Consider the following 22,899-nt stretch of genomic DNA (forward strand, 5'->3'; position numbering starts at 1 on the left):
AACTAACCCTAATTGTAACCCTAATTCTTACATTGGCCTTAGAAAAACCCTAGCCCTAACTCCAACAGAAAAATAGCCCTAATATGAGCCCTAACACTAGATTTAACACTAACCCTAAATCTAGCACTAAATCTAACCCTAATCCTAGCCCTAACCCTAGCTCTAATACTATTCATTACCCTAAGACAAACCCTATTCATACTGCTAAATCTAGTCCTAATCCTAATCCTTAGCCATACCCACACAATAACCCTATTACTAGTTCTAACACTAGCCCTCATTCTAGCTCTAAACCGAACCAAAAAAACTCACCCTAACCCTCACCCTTATTCTGACCCTAGCACTAATTATAGGTCTAAACCTGACCCCAAACCGAAACCTAAAACTAGCCCTAACAGTAACCTTATACCTAAACCTAACACTAGCCCTAGACCTAAACCTAATCATAAATTTAGCTATAATTCTAGACCTTGACCTAACCAAAAACTTAGTCCTAGCCCTAATAATAAACCTAAACCTAAACCAAACACTAACCCTATACTAGACCTAACCCTACTCCTATTCTTGCTTTTACCTTAATCCTAACTTTAACATGAATACTGGCCCTGAAACTAACATTAAACCTAGCTCTAAACCTGACCCTGACCCCAAACCTAAACCTAAAACTAGATCTACCATAATCCTAAACCTAAAACTAGTTCTAATCAGAAACCCAGATCTTACATTACAAATAGCACTAACACTAGGCATAAACCTAACACAAAATTTAACCCTAATCGACTCCTAAACCTACCCTAAGCATAACCCTTAACATAACCCTAACCCTAATCCTAACCCTAAGCCTAACTCTCAAATTAGTCCTAATCCTAGATCAAAGCCTAACCCTTAGCCTAAACATAATCCTAGAACTATCCATAACCATAACACTAACTGTAGCCCTAATCCTAACCTTAAACCTAGACCTAACACTAGCTCTAATACTAGCCATTACCCTAACTCTAACCCTTATCCTAAACCTAGACTTAATCCTAACCATAACACTCTCCCTGACCATAACACTAAACCTAACCCTCGTCCTAGACCTAACCCTAGCTCAAAACCTAAACTTTACCCTAAATTTAACCCTCACCCTACCATAAGCTAGGGTTAGTAGCCCTAACCCCAAACCTTACCTAACTCTATCCCTTAACCTAACCCTAGCCCTAAACATAGCTCTAACTCTATATATTATCCTCATGATAAATCTAATCCTAAAGCTAACCCAAGGCATAACCCTAACCCTTTTTCTAAACCTAAAGCTCTCCATTGCCCTAAACCTACCCTGAAACCTAAGCCTAACCCAATTAATTACCCTAACTCGAACTCAAACCCTAATGCTAATTTGAGCCCTATCCCTAAACCTTAACCTAAAATAAACCCTAACCCTGATCCTGACCCTACAAATACACCTAGCTCTAAATATGACCCTTACCCTAAGCCTAACACTTACACTAGACCTGGACACAAACCTAACACTAAATATACCCTAAACTGTAACACTAGACCTGACATTGGTCCTAGCCCTAATTCTAGACCTAATCCTACAGCAAACCCTAACCCTCATCCAGCCCTAAACCTAGCTTTAATCATAACCATAACCCTAGCCCTAGCTGTAACCCTAATTCTAACACTCACCCATACCTTACCCTAAAATTAACTCTACCTTTAGCCCTAACACTAGGCCTAAGCTGAACACTAATCCTAGCACTAACTTAGCCCTATCCCGAAAACTAACCAAAACCCTAGGTGTAAGACTAACTCTAACTCTCACCCTAGCTCTATCCCTAGTTCTAAACCTATCTGTTACCATAATCATAACCCTAGCCCTAACCCTTGACCTATAGTTAGACCTAGCCCTAATCCTAGATCTAACACTAAATCCAAATCTAACCCTAACCCAAAGCCTAAGCCTACCACTAACACTAGCCATAACCCTAGTGCTAATCTTATAACTAGCCCAAACCCTATACCTCGGACTAAAACAAAACTGAGCAACAGCCCTAACCCTAAACCTTAACTTAAACCAAACCCTAACACTACACCTAGACATAACCATAGCCCTAATTAGAGTCCTAATCCTAGCCTTAAAACTTACCCTGACCCTGACTTATATCCTAACACTGACCCTACCTCTAAAGACAACTCTAAACTTAAACCAAACCCTAACAGTATCCCTAGCCCTAATTCAAGTCATAACCCTAATCTTAAAGCTAAATCTGACCCTGACTGATATTCTAACAATCGTCCTAGCTTTAAACACAGCCCACACCTTAAACTGAACACTAATAGTAACACTAGCCCTTATTTGTTTGAGTCCTAACATTAACCCTAAAACTAACCCTGATTCTGACTATTATCCTAACAATAACCCTAGCTCTAAATATTACCCTACCTTAAACCTAAACCTAACACTAGACCTACCCCTAACCCTCACCCTAAAACTAACTCTAATTGTAATCCTGGCTCTTACATTAGCCAATGCCCAAATCTAGCCCTAACTCTAACACAAAAACTAGCCCTAATCCGAGTTCTAAACCTATAGTTAACCCTAACCCTAATCCTAACTCTAGCATTTACCTAGCTCTAAGTATATCATTTAACCTAAGAAAAATCCTAACTCTAATGGTAACCCTAGACCTATCTCTAATCCTTAGGTAACCAAAATCCTAACCCTAATAATAGTCCTAACCCCAGCCCTCATTCTAGATCTAACCTTGTCCTAAACCCTAATGCTAACTCTGACCCTTATTCTGACCCTAACACTAACCCATACGTTTAAAACTGAACCTAAACCTATAACAAACTCTAACAATAGCCCTAGAGCTAAACCAGACCATAAATCTAGCCTTAATTCTAGACCTAGACCTAAACATAAACCTAGCCCTAGCCCTCACAATAATTTTTAACCTAACTGAAACACTAACCCTACCCCTAGACCTAGACCTAGTCAAAATTTTGGCTGTAACCCTAACTCTAACTCTAACCGAAACAGTGACCCTGACTTTAGAGTAAATCTATATCTAAATCTGACCCTACCCGAAAATCTAAACCTAACACTTGACCTAGCCATAACTGTAACCCTACAACTAGCTCTCAACATAACCCTAGTTCTTACATTACCCATAGCCCTAACACTAGGCCTAAACCTAACACAAAAACTAGAGCTAATCCTATGCCTAAATCAAGACTTAAGCATAATCCTAACGCTAACCCTAGCCCTAACCCTACCCCTATCATTAGCTCTAGCCCTAACCTAGATCTAATTTTAACTCTAAATCAAACACTAACCCTAATCCTAACCCTAATTCTAAATCTAACTTTAAGACTACCCCTAAAACAAAACTGAGGCATAGCCCTAACCCTAAATCTTAAACTAAACCAAACCCTAACCTTAACCTAACTTTAGTTCTAATTCTAGTTTTAAGCAGACAACAAGAACTAACACTGATCCCGACTCTGACCATAATATTAACCCTAACCCTAAACCTAACACTAGACTTGCAACTAACCCTAACCATAAATTTAACCCTAATTGTAACCCTGGTACTTACATTAGCCTTACCCCAAACCCTAGCACTAACTTAACTCAAAACCTAGCCCTAATACAAGCCCTGTCCCAATTTTTAACCTTAACTAAATTCTAAACCTCACCCTAATCAAAACCATAACCTTAGTTCTATCCCTAGCTCTAACCCTACCCATTGCCGTAACCATAACCCTAAGACTAAACCTAACCCTATCCCTAATCCTAAACTTATACATTATTCTAAACAAAATCTAAAAACCAAACCTCACCCTATCATTACACTAAAACTAACCATAACTCTAATTTGAGCCCTAACTTGAAATCTTAACTTACCCTAACCTTCTAACCCAGAAATTGACCCTAATAATACTCCTAGCTCTAAACCTGACCCCAACTCTAACCTAACCCTTACATTACATGTAGCCATAAACCTAACCATAAAATATCTTTAACCATAACCCTCGATCTGATATTAGCCCTAGCCCTAATCCTACCCCTAACCCTAAAATAAACTTTAGCCCGCATCTTAGCCCCAAACCTAGTCTTAAAAATAAGCCTAACCCTAACCATAGCCCTAACCCTAATTATAACCCTCACCCTATTTCTAAACCTACCTATAATGCCATTCCTTACCCTAAACTTAACCCTAAGCCTAACTCTAATTGTAGGCCTAAAGTGAACACTAACCTTCGCCCTAATCCTAGACCTATTTTAAGCCTATCCCTAAACCTAACCCTAATTCTAGCCCTCAGTGTAACTCTAACTCTCACACTAGGCCTTCCCAACTTCTAATCTTATTCATTACCTTAATCCTAACCCTAACCCTAATCCTGGCTCTAAACATAGCCATAACCATTGCCTAATCCTTATTTTTATCCTGACCCTAGATCTAATGCTAACTCTAAATCTAACCCTAACCTAAGCCTAAGCCTAAGCCTAACATTAACACTAGCTCTATCCCTCATGCTAATCATAAAAATAGCCCTAAACCTAACCCATGCAGTAAAACTAAACTGAGCAATAGCCCTAACCCTAAACCTTAACATAAACAAAACATAAACACTACACCTAGACCTTACCCTAGCCCTAATTTGAGTCCTAATCTTAACCTTAATACTAACCCTAACTCTGACTTATATCCTAACACTCACCCTAGCTCTAAACACCACCCTAACCTAAATCGAACCTTTACAGTAACCCTCACCTTAACTCGAGTCCTAACCCTAACTAAAAAAATAATCCCGACCCTGACTATTAACCAAACACTAACACTAGCTCTAAATTTCACCCTAACCTTAAATCTAATCCTAACACTAGAGGTTTAACCCCTAATCATAATCCTAAAACTAACCCTCAAATCCTAGTTCTTACATTAGCCTTTGTTCTAACCCTAGCCATAAAATTAACACAAATACTAGCCCTAATTCGAGCACTAAACCTAGTTTAACCATAACCCTAGCCCTAACCCTAGCTCTAACCCTATCAATTACCCTATGACAAACCCTAAACCTAATGCTAATCCTATTCCTAATCCTTAAACTAACCCAAACCCTAAACCTATTAGTAGTCCTAACTCTAGTCCACATTCTAGCTCTAACCATAACCCAAAACCTGACACTTATTATCGAATCTAAAACAAATCATAGGTTGAAACCTGAACCTAACCCTAAACTGAACCCTAACTCTAGCCTTACTGGTAACCTTATACCTAAACCTAACCCTAACACTAGCCCTAGACCTAAACCTAATCCTAATCTATTCATAACTCTAGACTAGACCTAAAGAAAAAGTTAGCCCTAGCCCTAACAATAACACTTAGCCTAAAGCCAAACACTAACCCTTCCCCTAGACTTAACCATAGTCCTAATTCTGGCTTTCACATTAATTATAACCCTAAACTTAACACTGACCCTAATACTAACACTAACCCTAGCTCTAAACATCACCCTAACCGAAAACCTACCCCTAAAATTATACTTAGCTCTAACATTAACCCTAAAACTATCCCTAATCATAACAAAGTTCTTACATTTGCCATAGCCCTAACCTGTTGCAAAAACTAGCCCTAACCCAAGCCCCACCCTAGTTTTAACCCTAAAGGTAACCATAACCCTAACCTTAGACCTAACCATAAACCTAAGCCTAACCCTACACATAATACTAAGCATAACACTAGACCTATTACTAGCTATAACCTTATTAATTACCCTAATGATAACCCTAATGCTTCTGCTAACCCTAGGCCAAATCCTAATCCTATCCCTAACCCTAACCCTATACATTACCCTACACATAACCTGAACTCTAAACCTAAAACTGTCATTAACCTATCCCTAAAAGTAATGATAACTCTAGCCTAAATCTAATCATTAATCTAATAAAAACCCTAAAGCTGACTTTGATCCTAATAATACTCATAGCTCTAAACCTGACCTAACAAGAAACATGACCCTTACAATAGACTTAGCTATAAACCTAACCCTAAAACTCTCTCCAACTTTAACCCTAGACCTGACATAGCCCTAGCTCTAATTCTAGTCCTAATCCTAAAACAAACCTTATCCCACATCATAGCCATGAACCTCACCTTAAACATAAGCCTAACCCTAACCATAACCCTAATTATGATCCTCACCCTAGTCCTAAAAATAGGTATAATTGAGCTGGAAATCACACAGAGTTGGAAAGAGGTGCTTGAAACTTCACACAATCAGTTCTCAGTGGGCACTCTTTGGTTTCTTTCTTTTGAAGGTAGGTCAAAGATGAAGTATGCAAAAGCAAATGTATCCGAGAGCCCTTAAGGAGAAAACAAAGAAACATGCATGTACTGAAATAAATCTTCAAAAATTAGGTCAGATTCTTTGATACTGCACAGTATTCATCTTTTACTTGCTCAACTTGACTTCCCAAGTTTGGCACTTCTAGGATCAAGGGTTCTCTAAACACTAAGTGTTAGTGTTACAGTTAGGCTTAGGGCTAGCTTAGAGCTAGTGTTTGGGTTAGAGTTTGTTTTGTTCAAATTTCTTTGATACTGGGAAGATTTATTTTTTACCTAAAAAATAAATTCTGGGCCTTCTATGTTCTGGGAAGATTTATTTTTTACCTAAAAAAATAAGTTCTGGGCCTTCTCGATTCAATGGTTCACTGTTGTGAATAGTTTGTTTTTAATGTCTCACTTCATTTTGATCTATATGGGAAAATGAAAATGGAGCTGGATATCAAAGGGTGGGTGCTAGCTAGTTGAAACTTCACATACTCAATCAGTTGTCTGTGGGCACTTTCTGGTTTCTTCCTTGTCAAAGTAGCCCTAAGCTGAAGCATGCAAAACAACTTTATCCAAGAGCACTTTAGTAGAAATCAGGGCAATATGCATGTTCTGAAATACCTACCCCAATTATTTGGTCATATTTCTTTGATACAGTTCAGGATGCATCTGTAAGCTTGGCCCACTAGTCTTCCCAAGTTTAAAATTTTTATGATCAAAGTTTCTCTTAACAGTTTAGGTTTTAGTGTTAGGTTAGAGTTAGGGCAAGTGTTAGAACTAGTGTTATGTTTAGAGTTACTTTTTTTCAACGTTTTGGACCTGGGCAGTATTTATCTTTTTCCTATTCTTAGTATGCTCCCTATGTTTGGGCTTCCTATATAAAAAGGTTTGCTCTCAGGAGAAGTTTTAATTTTCATGTTTCACTTCACTTTGCCCTATAGGGGTGAAAGGAAATGGAGCTGTACTCAAAGAGGGTTTGTGCTAGCTGCTTGAAACTTCACACACTCAATCATTTCTCAGTGCACATTCTCTCATTTGTTTCTTGTAGTAGTAGGCCAAAGCTGAATTAGAAAGAAACAGCTTTATCTGTGAGCACTTTAGGAGCAAGTTTCAATTTTTTTGCATGGATTTCTTTGATATTGAACAGGATTCATCCTTTTTCTAGTCTTAGTGGTATGCCCAAGTGTGGGTTTTCAAGGTTTGCCAGTTAACTGTCAGGAACAGTTTGAAATTTTAGGTTTCACTTTATTATGGCCGATAGATATGAATTAAAATGGAGCTGGAAATTAAACAGAGTTAGTGCTAGCTGCTTGAAACTTCACACATTCAATCAGCTCTCTGTGGGCACTCTCTCGTTGTTCCTTGTGAAAGTACCTTAAACTGAAGCATGAAAAGAATAATTTATCCAAGAGCACATTAGAAGAAAACAGGGAAATATGCATGTACTGAAATACCTCCCCTGATTATTTGGTCATATTTCTTTGATACTTCACAGGATTCATCTCTTAGCTTGCCCCAATGGGCTTCTTATTTGGGGACTACTATGATCAATGATTCTCTAAACAGGTTAGGTTAGATTTAGTATTAGGTTATGGCTAGGGTTACAGCTAGATTTTTGTTAGAGTCAGTTTTTTAAAAAAATTCTTTGATATTGGGCAGGATTCAACTTTTACCTAACCTTATTATATTCTCTAGGTTTGGGCCTCTATATTCTATAGGGTTTGCTCTTCTGATCAGTTTGTATTTTAAGTTTTTATTTCATTTTGACCTATGTATGTAAATGGAAATGGAGCTGGAAATCCAATAGGGTTGGTGCTAGCTAATTCAATCCTCACATACTCAGTCAGTTTTCTATGGGATTTCTCTGGTTTATTCCTTGTAAAAGTAGCCCTAAGCTCAAGCATGCAAACAAGTTTATGTGAGAGCACTTTAGGATAAAACAGGGAAATATGCATGTACTGAACTACCTCCCAAATTATTTGCTCAGATTTCTTTGATAGTGTGAAAGAGTCATCTGTTAGGCTATCCAACTTGGCTCCCCAAGTGTTGGACTTCTAGGATCAAATGGGCTATAAACAGGTTAAGGTTAGTGTTAGGGTTAATGTTAGGACTAGGATTAGACCTAGTGTTAAGGTTAGAGTTAGTTTTGTTTTCAAATTTCTATGATACTGTGCAGAATTCGTCTTTTTCCTATTTTGACTATACTCCAAATATTTGAGCATCCTAAATAAAGGGTTTGCTTTCATAAACAGTTTCAATTTTCATGTTTGTCTTCTTTATGCCTATAGGGGTGAATGGAAATGAAGCTGGAAATTCAACAGGGTTTGGACTAGCTGCTTGGAACTTCACACACTGCATCAATTTTCAGTGAGCATAATCTGGTGTTTGCTGTGGAAATAGCCCTAAGATGAAGTAGAAAGAAACACTTTATCTCCGAGTGCTTTAGAAGCAAGCAGAATACCCATGTACTTAAAGAGCTTCAAATTTTTTTGGTTGAATTCATTTGAAACTGTACAGGATTCATCTTGACCTAGCCTTATTAGGCTCCCCAAGTTTGGGCTTCAAGGTTCAATGGTTCAGTGTCAGGAACAGTTTGAGTTTTTAGGTTTCACTTCATTATGGCCTATAGGTGTGAATGGCAATGGAGATGGAAACCAAACATGGTTGGTACTAGGTGCATGAAACTTTACACACTCCATAAGCTCTCTGTGGGCATCTTTGGTATTTCTTTGTGAAAGTACCTTAAGCTGAAGCATGAAAAACAATTTATCCATGAGCACTTTAAGAAAAAAAAAGGAAATATGAATGTACTGAAATACCTTCCCCAATTTTTCATCAAATTTCTTTGACACTGCACAAGATTCACCTGTTGAGTTGTGTTGCTAGCCTCCTCAAGTTTGAGACTTCTATGATCATAGGTACTCTAAACAGGTTAGAAGTAGTTTAAAATTGGGTTACATCTAGTGTTAGAGTTAGAGTGAGTTTTGTTCAAATACATTTGATACTTGGCATAATTCTTCTTTTACATAGCCTTACTATTTTTTCCAGGTTTGGGCCTTTTAACTTCCATAGTTTCTTGTCAGGAAGAGTTTGTATTTTAAGTATTCCTTCATTTTTACCTATACGGGTTCTTGCTGCTTAAAAGTGCACATACTCAATCAGTTCTATGAGGGCACTCTCTGATTTCTTCCTTGTGAAATTTTCACAAAGCTGAAGCATGCAAAAACATCGTTATCTGAAAGTACTGTAGGAGACAACAGGGAAATATACATGTACTGAACTACCTCCCCAAATTATTTGGTCAGATTTCTTTGATACTGCAAAAGATTCATCTGTTAGCTTGCCCCACTAGGCTCCCTTAATTTGGGACTTCTATAAAAAAAGTTTTCTAAATAGATTAGGGTTAGGTTTATGGCTAGGTTTAAATCTAGTGTTAGGGTTAGAGTCAGTTTTGTTCTTTGATACTCGTCAGGATTCTTCTTTGATCTAGCCTCACAATGTTCCCTGATCTGGGCCTTCTGGGTTCAATGGTTTGCTGTCAGAAACAGTTTGTATTTTTAAATTTCACTTTATTTTGAAGTATTTTCTTGAAGAGAAGTGGAGCAAGAAATCAAACTGGGTTCGTGCTAGCTGCTAGATACTGCACACACTCATCAGTTCTCTGTGGGCACTCTCTGGTTTTTTCCTTGTAAATGTTTCCCTCAGATGAAGCATGCAAAGCAACTTTATCCCAGAGCACTTTTGGAGAAATCAAGTAAATAAGCATGTACTGAAACACTTTCCCCAATTATTTGCTCAGATTTCTTTGATACTGTGCAGGATTCATCTGTTAGCTTTCCCCACTAGGCTCCCTTAATTTGGAATTTCTATGATCAAAGGTTCTCTAAGCAGGCTAGGATGAGCTGTAGAGTTAGGATTAAGGATAGATCTAGTGTTAGATTTACAGTAGTTTTATTCAAATTTCTTTGATACGAGGCAGGATTTATCTTTTACCTAGCCTTGCTATGTTCGCCAGATTTGGGCCTTCTAGGTTCATTGGTTTGCTGTCAGTATTTCAGTTTTTATTTTAAGGTTTCACTTCATTTTGTCCTATGTGGGTAAATGGAAATGGAGCTGGAATTCAAACAGGGTTTTTGCTAGATTCTTGAAACTTCACACAATCAATCAGTTCTCTGTGAGGACGCTCTGGTTTTATTCTTGTGAAAGTATCCCAAAAATGAAGCATGCAAAAACAACACAATGCAAGAGCATTTTTGGAGACAATAGGAAAATATGCATGTACTGAACTACCTCCCCAATCATTTGGTCAGATTTCTTTGATACTGGGCAGGATTAATCTGTTAGCTTTTCCCACTAGGCTCCACAATTTTGAGACTTCTATTATCAAAGGTTCTCTAAACAGGTTAGGGTTAGGCTTATGGTTAGAGGTAGGTCTAGTGATAGGGTTAGAGTTTGTCTTCTTCAAATTTTTTTGACACTGGGCAAGATACATTTTTACCTAGCCTTAGTATGTTTCCCAGGTTTCAGTCTTCTAGGTTCAATTCTTTGCTGACAGGAACAATTTGTATTTTATAGATTCACTTCATTTTGACCTACATGGGTATATGTACATGGAGCTGGCAATCAATCTTGGTGCTAACTGCTTGAAGCTTCACACACTCAATCAGTTCTCTGTGGGCACCCTCTGGTTTGTTCCTTGTGAAATGAGTAATAAGCTGAAGCATGCAATACAAATTTATCTGAGAACACTTTAGGAGAAAACAGGGAAATATGCATGTACTGAAATAGCTCTTCCAATTATTTTGTCAGATTTCTTTGAAACTTCCCATGATTCATCTGTAAGCTTGCCCCACTAGACTCCCCAATTTTGAAACTTCTATGACCAAACATTCTCTAAACAGATTAAGTTTAGTGTTAGACTTAGTGTTAGGACTAGGTTTAGACCTAGTGTTAGGGTTAGAGTTAGTTTTTTTTTTTAATTTCTATGATACTGGGAAGGATTCACCTTTTTCATATTTTGACTATAGTCCAAATGTTTGGGCCTTCTATGTAAAAAGGTTTTCTCTCAGGAACAGTTTCAATTTTTCATGTTTCTCTTCTTTTTGCCCAATAGGGGTGAATGGAAATGAAGCTGAAAATCAAACAGAGTTTGTGCTAGCTGCTTGAAACTTCACACACTCAATCAGTTCTCAGTGAGCATTCTCTGGTTTGTTTTCTTTGAAGTTTCCCTAAGCTGAAGTAGAAAGAAAGTGCTTTATGTCTGAGTGCTTTAGGAGCAAGCAAAATACACATGTACTGAAAGAGCTTCGAATATTTTGGTTGAATTATTTTGATACTGTACAGGATTCATCTTTGACCAACCTTCATAGGTTCCCCAAGTTTGGGCCTTCAAGGTTCAATGGTTCAGTGTCAGGAACTGTTTGAATATTTAGTTTTCACTACATTATGGCCTATAGGTGTGAATGGAAATAAAGCTGGAAATCAAACAGGTTTGGTGCTGCTGCATGAAAATTCACACATTCAATCAATTCACTGTGGACATGCTCTGGTTTGTTCCTTGTGAAAATACCTTAAGCTGAAGCATGAAAAATCAATTTATCCAAGAGTCCTTCAAGAGAATACAGGGGAAATAGGTATGTATTGAAACTCCTGCCACAATTATTGCTCAGATTTTTTGATACTTTGTAGGATTCATCTGTTACCTTGCCCTATTTGGCACCCCACGTTTGGTACTTTTATGATCAAGCTCTATAAACAGGAAAGGTTTAGTTTTAGGATTAGGGTTAGGGCTAGGGTTCGAACTAATGTTTGGGCTAGAGTTAGTTTTGTTCAAATTCCTTTGATACCGGTCAGGATTCATCTTTTACCTAGCATTACCATGTTTCCCAGTTTGGACCTTCTCAGTTCAAGGTTCGCTGTCAGGAACAGTTTGTGTTTAAGGTTTCACTTCATCTTGACTTCTATGGGTTAGGGTTAGGTTAGGGCTATGGCTCGCTTTTGTTTTAGGACTAGGACTAGGATTAGGGCTAGATTTTGAATTAGTGTTAGGGTTAGGGCTAGTGTTAGGGTTAGGGTTAGATTTAGAGTTAGGGTTAGATCCATGGTTAGGGTTAGGTTTAGGGTTAGTGTTACAGTAAGGGATACGGTTAGAAATAGGGAAACGAGTAGGATGAGAGTTAGATTTAGATTTAGGACTAGGCTTATGGTTAGGTTTAGGATTAAAGCTAAATTAGAGCTAGGATTAGGGCTAGGGTTAGTGTTAGTTTTAGGCCTAGGGGTAAGGCTACTTTTAGGATTATCATTGGGTTTAGGATTAAATTTAGGGGAATGGGTGGGGTTATAGCTAGATTTAGGGCTAGGGTGAGTGTTGAAATTAGGACTAGTTGTAGGGTTAGTGTTTAGATTAGGATTAAGGCTAGGTTTAAGGCTAGGGTTTCTGTTAGCTTCAGGGCTAAAACTAGGGCTAGGTCTATATTTAGGGTAAGGGTCTGATTTACAGTTATGGATATTATTACCCTTAGGATAAGCATTAGCATTTGGTTAACATCAAAGTTTAAGGTTAGGGCTTGAATTAGTGTTAGGTTTAGTCTTAGTGTTAGGATAATGGATAGGGTTAGGTTTAGGTTTCAGTTAAGGTTTATGGTAATGGATGGGTTAGGTTTAGCAATAAGGTTAAGGTTAGCATTTGGAAAGGATTATGTTTAGTATAATGCATAGATTTAGAGCTAGGGTTAGGGCTAGGTTATTGTTTGGATTAAGTCTAGGATTAGAGTTAGATTTAGGGATAGGGCTAGGGTTTGGTTTATGGCAAGTGTTAGGTTTAGGGCTAGGGCTATGTTTAGGTTAGGGTAAATGTTAGTGTTTGAGCTAGGGTTAGGGCTAGGGCAACGGTTAGGTTTACATTTAGGTCTAGGGATATGTTTATGATTTGGTCTATGGTTTGGGTTATGGCTAGAGTTTTCATTACAATTAGAGTTAGGTTTAGGGTAATGGATAATGTTAGATTTAGGGTTAGAGTTAGGGTATAGATTAGGGCTAGTTTTAGGATTAGGCTTAGTGTAAGGTTTTAATGTTTCTGCCAGGGTTAGGGCTATGGTGAGGTTTAGGTTTATGGTTAGGTTTTGGGATATGTTTATGGTTAGAGTTAGGTTTAGTGTTAGGGATAGGGTTATAATTAGGGTTAAGTTTAAGGTTAGGGTAATTGACAGGGTTAGAACTAAAGTTTGAGCTCAGATTAAGGTAAGGGCAAGAGCTAGGGTTTAGGGTTATGGTTTAGGATAGGGCTAGGGTAATGTTTAGTGTAAGGGTTTGGCTTTGAACTAGGGTTAAGTCTAAGGCAAGGGTTAGTGTTAGGGCTAGGGTTAGGGTTAAGGTTATGCTTAGCGCTAAGTTTAGGCCTAGGATTATGGCTAGGTTTTGTGTTAGGTTTAGGGCTAGGATTAGGACTATGGTTAGGGTTAGGGCTACTGTTAGGGTTAAGATTGGGTTAAAATAGGTTTAGGGCTAGGGTTATATTTAGGGCTACTATTAGGGTTAGGGTTATGGCTAGGTCTAGTGTTAGGGTTAGGTTTTGGGTTAGGGTCAAGTTTAGAGATAGGTTAATGTTAGGGTCAGGGTCAGTGTTCCAGATAGGATTAGGGTTAGTGTTAAAGCCAGAATTAGGAATACTTTTAGGTCTAAGGGTAGGTAAGTGTTTAATTTACATTAAGGGTTATTGTTAGGGCTAGAGCTAGGATTTTGTTTAGGTCTAGGGCTTGAATTATAGCTATATTTAGGATTAGTTTTGGGTCTAGCTCTAGTGTTAAGGTTAGGTATAGGTATATGTTTATCGGTAGGGCTAGTGTTAGGGTTTGATTTAGTATTAGGGTAAGGTTTAGACCTAGTATTACTGTTTGGATCAGAATAAGGAATCAGGGTTAGGGTTAGAACTAGAATGAGGGATAAGTTAGGACTAGTAATACTGTTAGTGTTTAAGTTAGGCTAATGATTAGGGTTAGGACTAGGGTTAGCATTTGGTTTAGGGTTTGGCTTAGGGTAAGGGATAGGGTAGGTCTAGGGTTAGGTCTAGGGTTAGGGTTAGGGTTTGGGATATTGTTAGGCTTAAGAATAGGGTTTAAGCTTGGTTTAGGACTAGAATTAGGGGTAGGATTTGTGTTAGGGTTAGGGCTAGGGTTATAAAAACAAATAATGTATGAACTAGGGTTATGATTAGGGCTAATTTTAGGGTTAGGGTTAAGGATAGATCAAGTTTTAGGGTTAATTTAAGGTTAGGGTGATGTTTAGAGCTAGGATTAGTGTTAGGATCATTGTTAAGGTCAGGATTATTTTTAGAGTTAGGGTTAGGGCTAGGTGTAGGTTTATGCTTTGGTTTAGGTTAAGCATTATGGTTTGGGATATGGCTTGGTTTTGTTTCATGGCTAAGGCCAGGCTTTAAGGAAAGTTTTAGCATTAGCATAATTGTTAGGGCTAGTGTTAGAGTTTGGATTAGGATTATGGTTATGGTTAAATTCAGATTTAGTTTTAAATATAGAATTAGGTTTAGATCCATGTTTGGGCTAGGTCTACGGATAGAACTAGGAATAGGGATAGAAAAAGAGTTAGAATTAGTCTTCATGCTTGGTTTAGTTTTAGGATAAGATTAAATTAGAGTTAGTGCTAGGCTTATTGTTTGTTTGCCTAGGTTTAAGGCAAGGGTTATGGTTAGGTTTAAGATTATGTTTAGGTTTAGTGTTATGGTTAGGTTTAGGGTAAGGGATGGGGTTATATCTAGGTTTAGGGCTAGGGTGAGGGATAGAATTAGGGTTAAACTTCAGGTTATGTTTTGGTTTAGGATTGAGGCTAGGTTTAGGGCTAGGTTAGGGCTAGGGCTAATTTCAGGTTCAGCTTTATAGTTAAAGATAGTTTTAGGGTTTGGTTAGATGTAGTGTAAGGTTTAGGTTTAGGGGTAGGGCCAGGTTTAGAGCTAAGGATATTGATTAGGTCAGGGTCATCATTAGTGTTTGGGATAGATTAAGGTTTACATTTAGGGCTCGAATTAGTATAGGGTTAGGATTAGGGTAATGATATAGTCATGTTTATGTTTTAAATTAGGTTTATGGTGATGGATAGGGTTAGGATTAGGGATATGGTAAGGTTTAAGCCTAATGTTAGCATTAGGGTTAGGATTATGTTTAGGGTAATTGATAGGGTTAGAACTAGGGTTAGAGCTAAGGTTTTGGTTATTCTTAGTGATAGGTTTAGGGATAAGGTTAGTGTTAGGATTAAAGCTCAGTTTAGGGCTCATTCACAATATGCTCAAAAAAATACTTGGGAATCAACCTAACAAAAGAGGTGAAAGATTTATACAATGAAAATTACAGTACCCTAAAGAGGGAAATAGAAGAAGATCTTCAAAGATGGAAAAATATACCCTTTTCATGGATAGTCAGGGTTAGTTTTAAGGTTAGAGTTATGACTCAAATTAAGGCTAGGGTTACTGTTAGGGTTTGGTTTAAGTTTGGGATGGTGTTGAGACCTTGGGTGAGTGTTAGGATATGATTTGGGGTTAGGGTTAGTTTAAGGTTACGGTTAGGACTCGAATTAGTGTTAGGGTTAGGTCTAGGTGTAGTGTTAGGATTTTGTTTAAGTTAAGGTTTAAGGTCAGGATTATTGGTCATTTTATATGAGAGAGAGAGAGAGAGAGAGAGAGAGAGAGAGAGAGAGAGAGAGAGAGAGAGAATTTTTAAATATTTTTAACTTTTTTAGTTTTTGGTGAACACAACACCTTTTATTTTTAATTTTATTTTTATTGTTGCTGAGGATCAAACCCAGCACCCTGCACATGCCAGCAAATGCACTACCACTTGACCCAAATACTCAGCCCCTATTGTTCAGTTTTGTTTTAATCCTAGGTTTAAGGTTAGGGCTAGTTATGATTAGTGTTAGGGTTATGGTGTGTGTTTGTGTTAGGCTTAGGCTTCAGGTTAGGTTAAGATTTGGAGTTAGGGTTAGATCTAGGTTTAGGGCTAGCTCTAAGGATAGGGCAAGGGTTAGGGCTAGGTTTATGGTTATGGTAAATGATAGGGATAGAACTAGGGATAAGGCTGGGGCGAGAGTTAGAATTACTCTTAGGCCTCAGGTTATGGTTAGTTTTATGGATAGGGCTAAATCAGGGCTAGGATTAGAACTAGGGTTAGTGTTCAGCTTGGGTTTAGCATTAGGGCTAGGTTTAAGATTAAATTTAGGGTAAGGGATGTGTTATAGCTAGGTTTAGAGGTAGAGTGAGGGTTAGAATTAGGATTAGGGCTTGGGTTAGGGTTACAGTTATGATTAAGGGTAGGTTTAGGTCTAGGATGAGGGCTAGGGTTTGTTATAGGGTTAGGTCTAGAATTAGAGCTAGGTATAATGTCAGGCCTAGTGTTACAGTTAGTAGATTTAGGATTAGGTCTATGTCTTAGTCTAGTGTAAGTGTTAAGTTTAGGGTAAGGATCAGTTTTAGAGCAAGGTTTATTTTTAGGTTCAGGGTCAGGGTTACGGTTTGTGTTAGGTTAAATTTTAGGGATAGGGCTCAAATGAGCAGTAAGGTTAGAGTTATATTTAGCGTAATGGATAGGGTTAGGATTAGGGTTCAGGGTAGGTTCAGAGTAATGGAGAGATTTAGGGTTTGTGATAGGGTTAGGGTTAGTCCTAGGGTTAGCATTCTGAATAGGGTTATCATTATGGTAATACATAGTGTTAGGTTTAGGGTTAGGGTTAAGGTTATGGCTAGGGTTATGGTTATTGTTAGGGATAAGGCTAGGGTTATATTTAGGCCAAATATTAGGCTTTGAGCTATGCTTATGCCTAAGGTGAATGTTAGACAAGTTTAGGGTTAGGGATATGCTTACGGTAGGTTTAGGTCTTGGATTGTTCCTAGGTTTTGCATTAGGTTTAGGTCTAGGGTTAGTGCTGTGGGTAATGTAAGATCTAGGGTTCTAATTAGGGCTAGTTTTGGGGTTAGGGATCTGGCTAGGTCTAATATTAGGTTTAGATTTTGGTTTAGAGTCAGTTTTAGAGCTAGGTTTATTGTTAGTGTCAGGGTCAGTGTTCAGATTAGAGTTAGGGTGAAAGCCAGAATCAGGAGTAGGTTTAGGTCTATGGGTAGTGTTATTGTTTGGTTTAGGTTAATGGTTACTGTTAGGGCTAGGACTAAGTTTTTGTTTAGGTCTAGGGCTAGAGTTATCACTAGATTTAGGATTAGGTTTAGGTCTAGGGCTAGTGTTAGGGTTACATTTAGGTAAAAGTTACTGATAGGGCTAGTTTCAGGGTTCTGTTCAGGGTTAGGGTCAGGTTTAGACCTATAATTAGTGTTATGGTCAGAATAAGGTTCAAGGTTAGGGTTAGGTTTAGGTTAGGTTTAGAGCTAGAATGTGGGCTAGTGTTCTGACTAATAATAGGGTTAGTGTTTGATTTAGGTTAAGGGCTATGATTAGGACAAGGGATACCATTATGGATAGGGTTTGGCTTAAGATAAGGGATAGGGTTAGAGCTAGGCTTAGAGCTAGGGTTACAGTTAGGTTTAGGGCTAGGGTTAGGGTTAGGGTTAGGTTCAAATCTAATTTTAGGGCTCAAATTAGGTCTATATTTGTTTTGGGGTTAGGGCTATGGTTAGGACTATGGCTAATGTAAGAACAAGGGTTGTTATTAGGGTTAGTTTTAGGGTTAGGGTTTGGTCTAGGAATGGTGTTAACATTTGCTTTATGTTTAAGGTGATATATAGAGCTAGAGTTAGTGTTTGGATATGAGTCAGGGTAAGGGTTAGTTTTAGTCTTAGAACTCAAAGTTGAGCTAGGGATATGGCTAGTTGTAGGGTTAGGGTTTGGTTTAGGTTATGTTTAGTGTTAGGGTAATGGGCTCGGTTTTGTTTTAGGGCTAGGGCCAGAGTTGGGTTAAGTTTTATGATTAGTGATAGTGTTCAGGTAGTGGTAGGGTGAGGTTTAGGCTTCAGGTTACAGTTAGAATTAGGATTATGGTTAGATCTAGCATTAGGGCTAAGGTTAAGGCTACTGTTAGGGTTATGATAATGGACAGGTTTAGAAAAAGAAATGGGGTTAGGGTGAGAGTTAGAGTTATTCTTAGGGCTAGAGTAAGCGGTTTTCTTAGGGTTAAGGCTAAATTATGGGTAGATTAGCACTAGGTTTAGTGTTAGGGTTAGGCCCATGGTTAGGGCTAGAATTAGGGTTAGTGTTAGGGTTATGGTTAGTTTTAGGGTAAGGAATGAGGTTACGGCTAGGTTCAGGGCTAGGATGAGGGTTAAATTTAGGTATAGGAATAAGGTGAGTGTTCAGGTTAGGATTAAGGCTAGGTTTAGGGCTAGGATGAGGACTAGGGTTTGTGTTAGGATTAGAGCTAGGATTAGGGGTAGAGCTTATGTCAGGTCTAGAGTTATGGTTAGGAATAGTGTTAACTTTAGGTTTAGGGCTAGGTCTAGTGGAAAGTTAGGTTTAGGGTAAAGGTCATGTTTAGAGCTCGATGTATTATTATGGTCAGAGTCCAGTTTAGGATTTGGTTTAGGATAAGGTTTAGGGTTAAGGCTCAAGTTAGAATTAGGGTTAGGGTTAAAGTAATGCATAGTGTGATATTTAGGGTTCAAGTTATGTTTAGAGTAATAGCGTTAGCAATAAGATTTGGGTTTGGCATAGGGTTAGCATTTGGGTTAAGTTTATGTTTATGGTAAATGATAGGGTTAGTGCTAGTGTTAGGGCTTGTGTTAACTTTAGGATTTGGGGTAGGTTTAGAGATAGGCCTAGGGTTAGTGTTAGTGTTAGGGTTTGAGCTAGGGTTAGGGCTACTGTGAGGGTTAGGGTTAGAGTCAGGGCTATGGTTAGGGTTAGGGTTAGGATTATGGCTTGGGTTAGCATTAGGGTTAGGGTTATTTTTAAGGTAATGGATAGAGTTTGTGCTAGGATTTGTGCTATGGTTACAGTTAGGATTAGGTCTAGGTTAGGGTTAGGTTGAGGGTTAGGGCTATTGTTTTGTTTAAGGTAAGGATTAGAATTTGATTAGGGTTCAGGCCAGGGCCAGTGTTAGGGTTAAGGTTAGTGCTAGGGATAGGTTTAGGGTTACACTTAGGTCTAGGTTTAGGGCTAGGATTAGGTCTAGGTTGTGTGTGAGATTTAGGGCTAGTGTTAGGTGTATGGGTAATGTAAGAGCTAAGGTTATGGTTATGAGTAGATTTAGGGTTGGTCTGGTGTTAGGGTTTGGTTTTTTTGGTTGGGATAAGGTTTAGAGCTAGGGTTTTTGTTAGGGTAAGTGTCTAGGGTTAAGTCTAGGGTTATGGTTAGGGATAGATTTAGGGTTATGTTTATTGTTAGCTCTAGTGTAAGGATTAGATTTAAGGTAAGGTTCAAGTTTAGAGCTAGATGTATTATTAAGGTCAGTGTATGTCTCATGGTTCAGTTTAGTTAAGGTTTAGATTTAGGGCTTTAATTAGCGTTAGGGTTAGTGTAATGAATAGGTTTAGGATTAGGGTCGAGGTTAATTTTAGGGTAATGGTTAGGTTTAGGGATTTTGATAGGGTAAGGGTTAAGCCTAGGGTTAGAATTAGGGTTAGGATTATGGTTAGGATAATAGATAGGATTAGAGCTTGTGTTAAGGCTAGGGTTATGGTTAAGATTAGGGATAGGATTAGGCTAGTGTATAGAATCAGAGCTATAGTTAGGGCTATGGTTAGGGTTAGGATTAAGGTTAGGGTTAGATTAGGGTTTGGGATAGGGCTAGGGTAATGTTTAGGGTAAAGATTAGGCTTTGAGCTAGGGTTAGTTCTAAGGGGAGGGTTAGGTTTTGGGTTAGGGCTAGGGTTAGTTTAAGGTTATACTTAGGGCTAGGTTTAGGCCTTGGATTAGGGCTAGGTTTTGTGTTATTTTATGCCTAGAGTTAGGGCCATGGGTAGTTAAGAGCTAGGGTTATGATTAGGGCTAGTTTTAGGGTTAGGGTTATGGCTAGGTGTAATGTTAGGATTAGGTTTTGAGTTAGGGTGAGCTTTGGAGCTAGGTTTAGGGTCAGTGTTTAGGTTAGAGTGATTGTTGGGGTTAGTGCCAGAATTAGGACTAGGGTTAGGTCTAGAAGTAGGGTTAGTGTTTGGGTATGTTAAGGATGATTGTTAGGGCTAGGAAAAGGTTGTTGTGCAGGTCTAGGGCTAGAGTTACAGCTATATTTAGGATTAGGTTTAGGTCTAGGACTAGTGTTAGATTTAGGTTTATGTAGGATTACCAGTAGGGCTAATGTTAGGGTTTGTATTCAGGCTAGGGTCAGTTTTAGACCTACGGTTAATATTAGTGTTAGTATAAGTTTCAGGGTTAGGATTAGGGTTTGGGTTATGGTTAGAGCTAGAATGAGGGCTAGGGTTAAGACTAGTAATAGGGTTAGTGTTTGGGTTAGGCTATGAATTATGGTTAGGACCAGGGTTAGCTTTAAGTTTAGGGTTTGGCATAAGGTAACAAATAGGATAAGATCTAGGGTTAGGGCAAGTGTTAGGGATTGGCTTAAAGCTAGGGTTAGTGTTAGGGTTAAAGCTGGGATTAGAGCTTGGATTAGGGCCATTTGGGGGTTAGATTACTGCTAGTGTTAGGGCTACAGCTAATGTTTAAAATAGGGTTATGAAAGGGCCAGTTTTTGGGTTAGTGTTATGGCTCAGTCACGTGTTAGGGTTAGGGTTAGTGTTAGTGTTATGTTTAGAGCTAGAGTTAGTGTTAGGGTCAGATTCAGTGTTCAGGTTAGAGTTAGCTTTAGGGTTAAAGCCAGAATTATAACTAGGGTTAAGTCTAGGGATAGGGTTAGTGTTTGGGTGAGGTTAAGGTTTATTATTAGGGCTAGGGTTAGCTTTTTGTTTAGGTCTAGGGCTAGAGATATGGCTAGATTTAGGATTAAGTTTAGGTCTAGGGGTAATGTTAGGGTTACACTTAGGAAGAGGTTTATTTCTAATGCTAGTGTTAGGGTTCAGTATAAGGTTAAGGTCAGGTTTAGACCTACAGTTACCATTAGGGTCAGAATAAGTGTCAGATTTGAGTTATGGTTAGAGCTAGAATAAAGTCTATGGTTAGGACTAGTAATAGGATTAGGGTTAGGCCTAGGGTTAGCATTAGAGTTAGGCCTAGGGTTAGCATTAGGGTTAGAATTGGCTTAGAGTAAGGGATAGGTTTAGACCTAGGGTTAGGGCTACATTTAGGGTAGGGTTAGGGCTAGTGTTAGAGTTAATTTTAGGCTTAAATCTAGGGTTAGGTTTTGGATTAGAGTTAGGTTTTTGTTAGAAATAGGGCTAGATTTATAGTTTCGGCCAATGTTTGTAGTAGAGTTATGATTTGTGCTAGTTATTTGATTGGGGTTAGGACTAAGTCTAGTGTTAGGGTTAGGTTTAACGTTGGGATAATGTTTAGAGCTTGGGATAGTTTTACAGTCAAAATTAAGGTCAGGGGTAGTTTTAGGGTTAGGGTTTTGACTTGAATTTAGGCTAGAGTTATGGCTAGGTGTAGCGTTAGGTTTTGGTTTAGGTTAAGCTTTAAAGTTACAGCTATTTCTCAGTTTTCTTTTAGGACTTGGGCTATGGTTAGAACTAGTTTTAAGATTAGCATTTGGTTTAGGTCTAGTGTTAGGGTTAGGTTTAGTCTTAGGTTTAGAGTTAGATTTTAGAGTTAGAAGTAGATCTAGGGTTAGGTCTAGGGCTAAGGATATGGCTATCATTAGTTCTAGGTTTATAGCTAGGATAAGGGTTATGATAAAATAGGATTAGAACTAAAGATAGGGCTAGGGCAAGAGTGAGAGTTAGTCTTAGGGCTAGGCTTAGAGTTTGTTTAGGTATAAGACTCAATTAGGGCTAGGAATAAGCCTAGGTTTATGTTTATGATTAGACCTAGGGTTAGTTTTGTGCTCAGGGTTAGGTTTAGTGTAAATGATGGGGTTAGAGCTAGGTTTAGGGCTAGAACAAAGGTTAGAATTAGGATTAGGGCTAGGGTTTTATTAGAGTTATGATTAAGACTAGGTTAAGGGCTAGGATGTGGGTTAGGGTTTGTGTTTTGGTTAGGGCTAGGATTAGTGTTAGGGCAAATGTCAGTTCTAGGGTTACAGTTAGGGATAGTTTTAGGGTTAGGTTTATGGTTATGTTCAGTGTAAGGGTTAGATTAAGGTAATGGTCAAATTTAGAGCTAGGGGTATTGTTAGGTTCAGGGTCATGTTTATAGTTTTGTTTAGGTTAGGTTTTAGGTTAAGGGCTCAAATTAGCATTAGGGTTTGTGTTAGGGTAATGATAGGGTTAGGTTTAGGTTTCAGGGTAGATTTAGCGTAATGGATAGGGTAATGGTTAAACATGGGGTTAGAATTAGGCCTAGGTTTAGCATTAGAATTAGGGCTATGTTTAGGGTAATTGATAGGTTTAGAACTAAATTTAGTGCTAGGGTTATGGATAGGATTAGGGCTAAGGTTATGGTTATGGTTAGGTTTAGGGCTATGGTTTGTGTTAAGGTTAGTGCTAGGATTACAGCTAGGGCAAATGTCAGGTCTATGGTTATGTTAGGTATAGTTTTAGGGTTAGGTTTATGGCTAGGTCCAGTATAAGGGT

Source organism: Ictidomys tridecemlineatus, chromosome 1, assembly GCF_052094955.1.
Source record: "Ictidomys tridecemlineatus isolate mIctTri1 chromosome 1, mIctTri1.hap1, whole genome shotgun sequence".
NCBI lineage: Eukaryota > Metazoa > Chordata > Mammalia > Rodentia > Sciuridae > Ictidomys > Ictidomys tridecemlineatus.